The following is an 8,628-nucleotide window of genomic DNA, read 5'->3' as shown; positions in this document are numbered from 1 at the left end:
TTGATTCTATGAGGAGCAGAGGTTTCTTTCTCCTGTTGGCCCTAAATGCAGGCACATGTGCCCCCAGCCCATGTGGCAGATTTCTCGTGATGGTGAAGGAAGCCGGTGTAAGGAACACCGTCCTGCGCGGGCAGGCAGGGTAACGCAGCGGAGCACGGACTATCTTGGACTTCTAGTTGTAGGAGAGAATACGTGTATTCTTGTTGAAGTCATTGCGAATTAGGTTTTCTGTTACTTATAATGAGAAGCACCCTCGTTCCAGTCAGAAGGGGATGCAAGATAGGTGAATAGTACTTCTGGGGGCAGAAGGAATCAGACATATTTGCAGAGTGTATTGCGTGCTATTGTGAGAGAGAGAGGTCGTTCGGGCATACTTCCCCTGAGCAAAGCAGACTGTAAGCCCACCTACAGAGTTCGCGGGAAGCTACAGCTCAGGGATTGGCAGGTTTCCGGGGGAGTGAGCGGGGGACACCACGGGCGGACGGTGACCACTCCAGTGAGCCTGTGGTTGACTGGTGGCACCCTGAGGCCCGTGTCCGGGAGGCCGTCTGGCTGTGAGAAGCGAGAGGCTGACACCGCGTGGTGTTCACTCAGAGGGGTTGTGGATTGATTCCACGGGTTTAACACAGGTTCTGATGGCTACAGAATAATCCGATTGGCCTTGTTGTTGTTAAGTTTGTGGAATCATTTGTTTATTTATTTATTATTCTCAGGAAGAAGTATTCCTCTCTCCATCCAAGACCAGTCTCTCCACCTGCGTTCCTAAACCCTCCTCTCAGATCCCGCTCCATCGGCTCCCCTCCCTCCCGGGTTCCCACAGACCCCTTTCACGGCAAAGAACAGGAGTCGCGTTGAGTTGCTTCGAGTGACGAAACAGGTGTGACGGAAAGGATGATGTTGGTTATGCCAGCATCCCTGAAAAACCCTGACCCTTTCCCCGGCCAGCCTTCCCTGCAGCAGATGGGGAGCAGGGCCCGGGGGCACTTTTAGAGTCTCCGCAGACCTGAGCGCACTCAGGTGAGGTAATGGGACAGCACGGCGCTCAGGAAGCAAGTGTTAACCTTCTGGGCTTTTCTCGTGGCTCCCGCTGCTTCTGCCAGCCCCTCGGTGGCATTCTCCCGCTGCCCCCCGCCCCTGGCCTGCTCTTCCGGGGCGGAGTCTCACAGCCCCTCCGCCCTGACACCCCAGCCCGGGTGACAACCACTGACCACCACAGTTCTCTGGTTCTGAACATCCTTGCAGAAGAGGGTCTTTCCAGTCCTTAGTCCAGTAGATACCGTTGGTCTGGTCAGCTGTGGCCACCGGGTCATGAAATGTGCGAGACTGTCCTTCCCGGAGGCGCGGGGGCAGCCGTCCTCCTCCTTCTCCCACAGCTTGCAAGGTGCCACCTTAACTGACATGGGCAGGTTTCCTAAACAACCATAAACGCACCCCCCCAACACAGAAGAGCTACCCAAAGCCAAGTCTATCCTGCAGAGGCCCTTCATCACTCTGCCATCTCTAAGTGCTGCCCATGCTTTTCTAGTTCTCTTGTAATCGGTTCCAGGGACGGTCCTTTGACATCTCACACCTTTGAGAAAACCAGCACCCAGACATTTGATGTATATTCGGGGGAAACTCAAGACAACCACGAAACATTTTTGTTAAATGGGAGGGAACAGAACGAGTCCTCCAGATCAGCACCACATATTGGTCTAGTGCTCAACGTTCTCTCACGCCCCAGCTTTGTAGACAGGCCCCCCACCCCCATGCTGTGGGGCAGCCGGGGGCAGACAGCGCACGTGGTGCTGGCCTGTGAGTTCCAATGCCAGCTCCCTGGCTCCTTAGGGAGTCACATCCTTGGAGGTGAGGTGGGTTCTTTGGCCAGAAAATTTGATTCCATCAATTTTGCATATGGGGAAGCTTTCCTCTTGCCACTGATCTTCAGGTCATCCCTGAGATTGATCATTGACCTAAAAAGTTCCCCCCATGGACTTGAGTTCCTAAAACAATTTTTTTCTGCCATTATCTTTGTACCCGGGAAGAAGAACTGCTGGGGAGGCTGCCTTGCGGTGTTGATTTGAGTCTGACACAGGGCCCCATGCTTCAGGCCCTGTGTTTTTCCGGCACTCTGACTCCCACAGAACCACAGTGGGTTTCCTCTCCTTTGTACTTCTAAGGGCACCAGGTTTGTTTGTTTCTTAATAAAGATTTTGTTTTTAAGTACTTTCTACACCCAATGTGGGGCTTGAACTCACGACCCTAAGATCATGACCCAGGAGTCCCGTGTTGCTCTGACCGAGCTGGCCAGGTTCCCCATTTGTTCCTATTTTTTACTGTTGTTGTGGCCTTCTTCTTTTTCTTCTTTTTTTTTTAGTTTTAGTATTTTTCTTTTGACATTATTTCAGACTTAGAAATAGCCCAAAGAATCTCTGTATCCCCTTTACCCACATTTCCCAAATGTTAACACTGTGTTTTCACATTTGCTTTGTCCTTTTTCTCTAATTTTTTTTCTGAATAGTTTGAAAGTAAGTTGCAGACATGATGTTCTTTTACCTCTAAATTATTCAACGTGTTTCCTAAAAACAAGAATTCTTTTTTTTTTTTAATATTTTATTTATTTCACGGAGAGAGACACAGCGAGAGAGGGAACACAAGCAGGGGGGAGAGGCAGAGGGAGAAGCAAGCTTCCTGCGGAGCAGGGAGCCTGATGCGGGGCTCGATCCCAGGACTCTGGGATCATGACCTGAGCCGAAGGCAGATGCTTAACGACTGAGCCACCCAGGCACCCAGTTTTTTCTTTTTTTGAGAGAGAGAGAGAGCACGAGCTGGGGGAGGAGCAGACGGAGAAGCAGAGGGAAAACTAGACTCCCAGCTGAGCAGGGAGCCTGATGCAGGGCTCGATCCCAGGACCCTGAGATCATGACCTGAGCTGAAGGAAGATACTTAACCAACTGAGCCACCCAGGTGCCCCAAAAGAAGAATATTCTTAAAAAAAAAAAAAAAGAATATTCTTACATAACAACAGTACAATGATCAAAATCAACAAATTAACAATGCTACAATAATATTATCTAACCTAGAAATCTCTTTCAGATGTTGCCAAATGTCCCTTGTAATATCTTTTTTTTTTTTTTTTAAGATTTTATTTATTTGACAGAGAGAGGGAACACAAGCAGGGGGAGTGGGAGAGGGAGAAGCTGGCTTCCCACCAAGCAGGGAGCCCGATGCGGGGCTCGATCCCAGGACCCCGGGACCATGACCTGAGCCGAAGGCAGACGCTTAACGACTGAGCCACCCAGGCGCCCCTCCCTTGTAATATCGTTTGTAGCAAAAGAAATCTCAGATGTGTGACATTCAGTCAGCATCTCTTCATAGTCCTCTTGAGGCTGGAATAGTTCCTCTGGTTTTGTCTTTCATGACATTTTGAAATGTTATATATTTTTAAAGAGTAAAGGTTATTGTTTTTAAAAGATTTACTTATTTATTCCAGGAGTGGGAGGGAAAGAGAGAATCCAAAGCACACTCCCTGCTAAGTGTGGAGCCCAACGTGGGCCTCAATCCCAGGACCTGGAGATCATGACCTGAGCCGAAATCGAGTCGGACGCTCAACTGACTGAGCCACCCAGGCGCCCCTAAAGGTCAGTTATTTTATATAACATCCTCAACTTGGATTTGTCTATTTCCTTATGATTAGACTTGGGTTACAACATTTTTGGCACTGTGTTCATTTAAGAGTATTCTATCAGGAGGGGCAGGACCTCTATTACTGGTGACGTTAGGGTCCATCATTGAGTTAAGGTGGCATCTTGGAATGTTTCTCCACTGGGAAGATACCATTCTCCCTTTTGTAACGGACAAGTATCTTGTGAGGAGCTGCTCTGAGGCTTTGTAAATATCCTGTTACTCCTCTAACCTTGACCCAGTATCTTCAGCATCCCTTGATGGTTCTTGTCTGAATCGATCGTTACTGTCATAGTTGCCAAACGGTGATTTCAAAGTGGTGTGGTTAAAGCCGCAGCCTTTTCCTGACAGGTGTGATTTCTCTGGGACAGTCGGTCCTGCAGAATTTGTTGCCCGGCAGGAACACATGCCTGAATTTTGCCCACCCCCCCCGCTCCGCTCCTCACAGGTCTCATGAGAAACTGCATTTGGGAACAGTTATATTTTACGTATCACCTCTAAGCCCACTCATCATAACCCTCTGAAAAGTCATGATTTGGTGGGGGAGTGTTGCACTGGGGAGTGTTTTTGAGCAGCCAAGATGTTAGGGGTTCCCCCACCTCTTCTGGCTCTCCCAGAAATCCACACCCAATGGTCAAGAGCCTGGTCGTGGCCAATCAGTGCATTAGTTTTAGTCACAAAAATCTAGTACGGCAAAGAATTCACTAGGGCCTAAAATTTGACAAGAAAGGGATTAATTTTCCTCGACCTGGCCTCAAGTACTTTCAGATGACAGGAATAGTTTTGTCTAACAGGATTACGTAACTGCACTTTTTCCCCCTATGCCTGGAACAAAATGTTGATCTCTTTTGGGATTGTGCTTTTCCTAAGGCACTAAAGGATAATCACACACTTTAATATCCTCCGATTTTGCTGACGGGACCTCCAGAGCCTGACCCTGTCTCCTAGTTGTGCTTGGTCGGCCAGGAGTGGCTAGCCCACCGCGGCCAGCTCCGCAGTCCCACCGAGGGTCCCTGATTTCTCTGGGTCTTGCGCTGTTGCACCTAGCCAAGGCTCTCGGAGGCTTGCTCAAGGAAGTGGGAGGGAGGGGGACCCTGCAGGAGTCTAAGCTACACTGGGAAACCTCCGGGCTAGGAGGACACAACACAAATACAGACAGGCCCCACACAGGCTGGAACTGGAGCTGTACGTGCTACCTCTTTTCTCCCCATTCTTCTCTTTCTTGATGGATTTCCCTTGTACGGTGACAGAAATTATAAAGCTATTTTGAGAACTGACAGAAGAATTCCTCATAGGAAATCCCTTTGTTTGGGAAAATTATTCAGTAAGTGCTTGAAGTAGAAGGTGGCACCCCAAAGGGTGGCGGTGAGCACACCGGAGACCCTGGGAAAGCCTGCTGTCAGTCTTTTCTCTGTCCTGTCACAAGTCCCACTGCTGTGGGGGAGGATGGGGCCCAAACAGCGAGACCCAGTTCTGGCATTTTCCATGTTTGGGCTGTTCTGCACGGATTCGGGGGAGGTATCCTAGAGGTGGGTGTGGGACAGCACCCCTGGGCAAGAGCACACTGAGCTGTTCATAGAAAGTGCCACCGGAATACGGAGCCAGGGGCAGGAGTCATAGCGCGGGAGGGGGTGCTGACAGGTCCTGAATTTTATATCCTGCCCCCACTATCGCTGCCTGAGAGGTGGCAGTGGATGGCCTAATAATACCCAAATGAGCCCTAGGAGGTGCACAGTCACTGGGATCCATATGCCAATTTTCTGACTATGCACCAAACAGGCAGGAAGGAAAGATGACCTCAGACTAACCTCTCCACTTTAGAGACTTTTTCAATCAGCAATATAACAAAGTAATAGTCTTTTTTTCCTTTTTCTTTAAAGATTTTATTTATCCATTTAGAGAGGGAGATAAAGACATGCGCAGTTGCAGGAGGAGCAGAGGGAAAGGGAGAATCCCAAGCAGGCCCCCCGCCGAGCCGGGAGCCCGACGCGGGGCTCGATCCCGGGACCCCAAGATCATGACCCGAGCCGAAGGCAGACGCTTAACGACTGAGCCACCCAGGCGCCCCTATAAATTATACCTTATAACTACAAAATATTAGAAATATTTATTATACCTTTAGTATTCGAAGAACCTTTTATATTGACTCATAGTGCCCTTACAACTGTGAGGCAAGCACTATTATTGCCTCCATTTTAAAGATAAGGAAAGGGAGGGGGCACCCGGCCAGATCAGTCAGGGGAGTATGTGACTCTTGATCTCGGGTATGTGAGTTCGAGCCCCACATCGGGTGTAGAGGTCACTTAAAAATAAAATCTTTTTTTTTTTTTTAAGATTTTATTTACTTATTTGAGAGAGAAAGAATGAGCAGGGAAGAGGGGCAGAAGGAGAAGCAGGCTCCCCGCCGAGCCGGTAGCCCGATGCGGGACTCGATCCCGGGACCCTGAGACCATGACCCGAGCTGAAGGGAGACGCTTCACCGACTGAGCCACCCAGGCACCCCCAAAATAAAATCTTCAAACAAAAGATAAGGAAGCTGAGGCCCAGAATTTGGCCCAAGTTCACCCAAGTAAGTCAACAGTGATTTTGTGATTTGAAGACAGGCAGCATGTCCTCTCATCCATGACACCATTTTATCAATCCAAGAGATTTGGCTACAAAATTATTAGGACTATTTAGGGTGTAACAAGGTGGCTGGTTATATAAAACCCAGTAACTTTCTTTTATAAGAAAAACAATTTGCTTAAATAGAATTAAATGTCTTTTCAAAATAGCAGTCAAAAATTTAAAATACCTATGACTATACTTGCAAAGAAACAAAAGCCTAGATGAAAAACAATAAAAGATTTACTGGGGGCCAAACGCAAGAGTCAAATGGAAGGTCACACTGCACTCCTGGGCCGGACAGTCATCACAGTGAATTTGTCAATGCTCCCAAGTTTAAAAACAAAATGCTTCATCAAAATTAAAAAATGTTTATGTTTCAAAGGATACTAGCAAGAAAGTGAAAAGGCAACCCACAAAGCAGGAGAAAAGACTTACAAATCACGTATCAGAAGTACTTGGATTCATAACAAATAATGAATTCTTACAACTCAACAATAAGAAGACAAACCAATTTTTATTTATTTATTTTTTTAAAAGATTTTATTTATTTATTTGAGAGAGAGAATGAGAGAGAGCATGAGAGGGAAGAGGGTCAGAGGGAGAAGCAGACTCCCCGCTGAGCAGGGAGCCCGATGCAGGACTCGATCCAGGGACTCCAGGATCATGACCTGAGCCGAAGGCAGTCACCCAACCAACTGAGCCACCCAGGCGCCCACAAACCAATTTTTAAAAGGGCGAAGAATTTGAAGGCATTTTTCCAAAGGAAAGATAGAAATGGTAACTATCGGGGTGCCTGGGTAGCTCAGTTGGTTAAGTGTCCAATTCTTGGTTTTGGCACAGATCGTGATCTCAGGGTGGTGGGATGGAGCACCACGTCACCCCAAGTTGGGCTCCACGCTCAGCACAAAGTCTGCTTGAGATTCTCTTTCTCCCTCTCCTCCCCACTCTCTCTCATTAAGTAAATAAATCTTAAAAAAAAAAAAAGAATGGCGAATATCTATAAACAACTAAACGGATGAGTGAGTTGTGGTCTGTCCATACAATGGAATATTTGGCCATAACAAGGAATGAAGCACAGACACACCCTAAAATATGCATGAACCCTGAAAACACGATGCTCAGTGAAAGAAGTCAGACACAAAAGGTCACATACTCTATGGTTCCACTTATGTGAAATGTCCATAATGGGCAAATCCAGAAAGACAGAAAGTAGATTAGTGGTTGTCGTTAGCAGGGGGAAATGGGAAGGGTCTGATACTGGGTGTAGGGTTATTTTTGGGGTGATGAAAACGATGTGGACTTATGTAATGGTGATGCCTGCATAGCTTTGTGAATGAAGCACTTCAAGTACCCTTTTGCTTTACTTATTTTTTAAGTAGGTTCCACGCCCAACACGGGGCTCGAACTAATGACGGAGATCAAGAGTTGCATGCTCTCCCAGCTGAGCCAGGTGCCCCAGTACTCTTTTAAAAAAGGTAGTATGGTTTATAAATCACATCTCAATTTTTTTTTTAAAAAGGAAAAAATAATGTAATTTCTTTTTCTTTTCTTTTTTAAAGCTGCACGCCCAGCATGGAGTCCAACTTGGGGATTTAAGTCACCACCCGATCAAGACCTGGGCTGAGATCAAGAGTCACCGTCTACCAACTGAGCCACTCAAGCACCTCCTAAACAATGTATTTTCAGACTCCCAAAACATTGTATTTGGGGATAAGGGGCAAAAGGAAAACAATGCTGTTTAGTCTGAAATTCTTGGGAAAAATAAACCTGTCAGAATAGGCAAGGAAACACAGAAGAGATGGGAATCCACTTCCCCAATAGATACTAAAATATAGAGAGAATTATTCAATAAAGATGCTGTAGCAAAAGAACAAATACATCAATGCAAAAGAATGAAAGAACATAATACTGTATATATAAAATTCCCTATATGATAAAGATGTTGTTTGTACAGAAGGGGCATTTATTAAAGGCTGAAGGGAAAACACGAATTTGGATTTCAAATTAATTTGCATTCTATTAATCATACCAGGATGCAAACTCATTTGAAAAATAGCACCTCGGGCACCTGGGTGGCTCAGTTGGTTGGGCCACTGCCTTCGGCTCAGTTCATGATCCTGGAGTCCCCGGATCGAGTCCCGCATAGGGCTCCCTGCTCAGCGGGAAGTCTGCTTCTCCCTCTGACCCTCCCCCCTCTCATATGCTCTCTCTCTCTCTCATTCTCTCTCTCATAAATAAATAAAATCTTAAAAAAAAAAAAAGAAAGAAAAATAGCACCTCAAGCTATCCATTCAACCGAGTCTCCTTGCAGCTCCAAAACCCTCCAACACTGTCAGTGGGCCGTGTCCACGACCCACT

Source organism: Neomonachus schauinslandi, chromosome 6 (genome assembly GCF_002201575.2).
Source record: "Neomonachus schauinslandi chromosome 6, ASM220157v2, whole genome shotgun sequence".
Classification (NCBI taxonomy): domain Eukaryota; kingdom Metazoa; phylum Chordata; class Mammalia; order Carnivora; family Phocidae; genus Neomonachus; species Neomonachus schauinslandi.
This window is presented reverse-complemented; position numbering follows the sequence as displayed.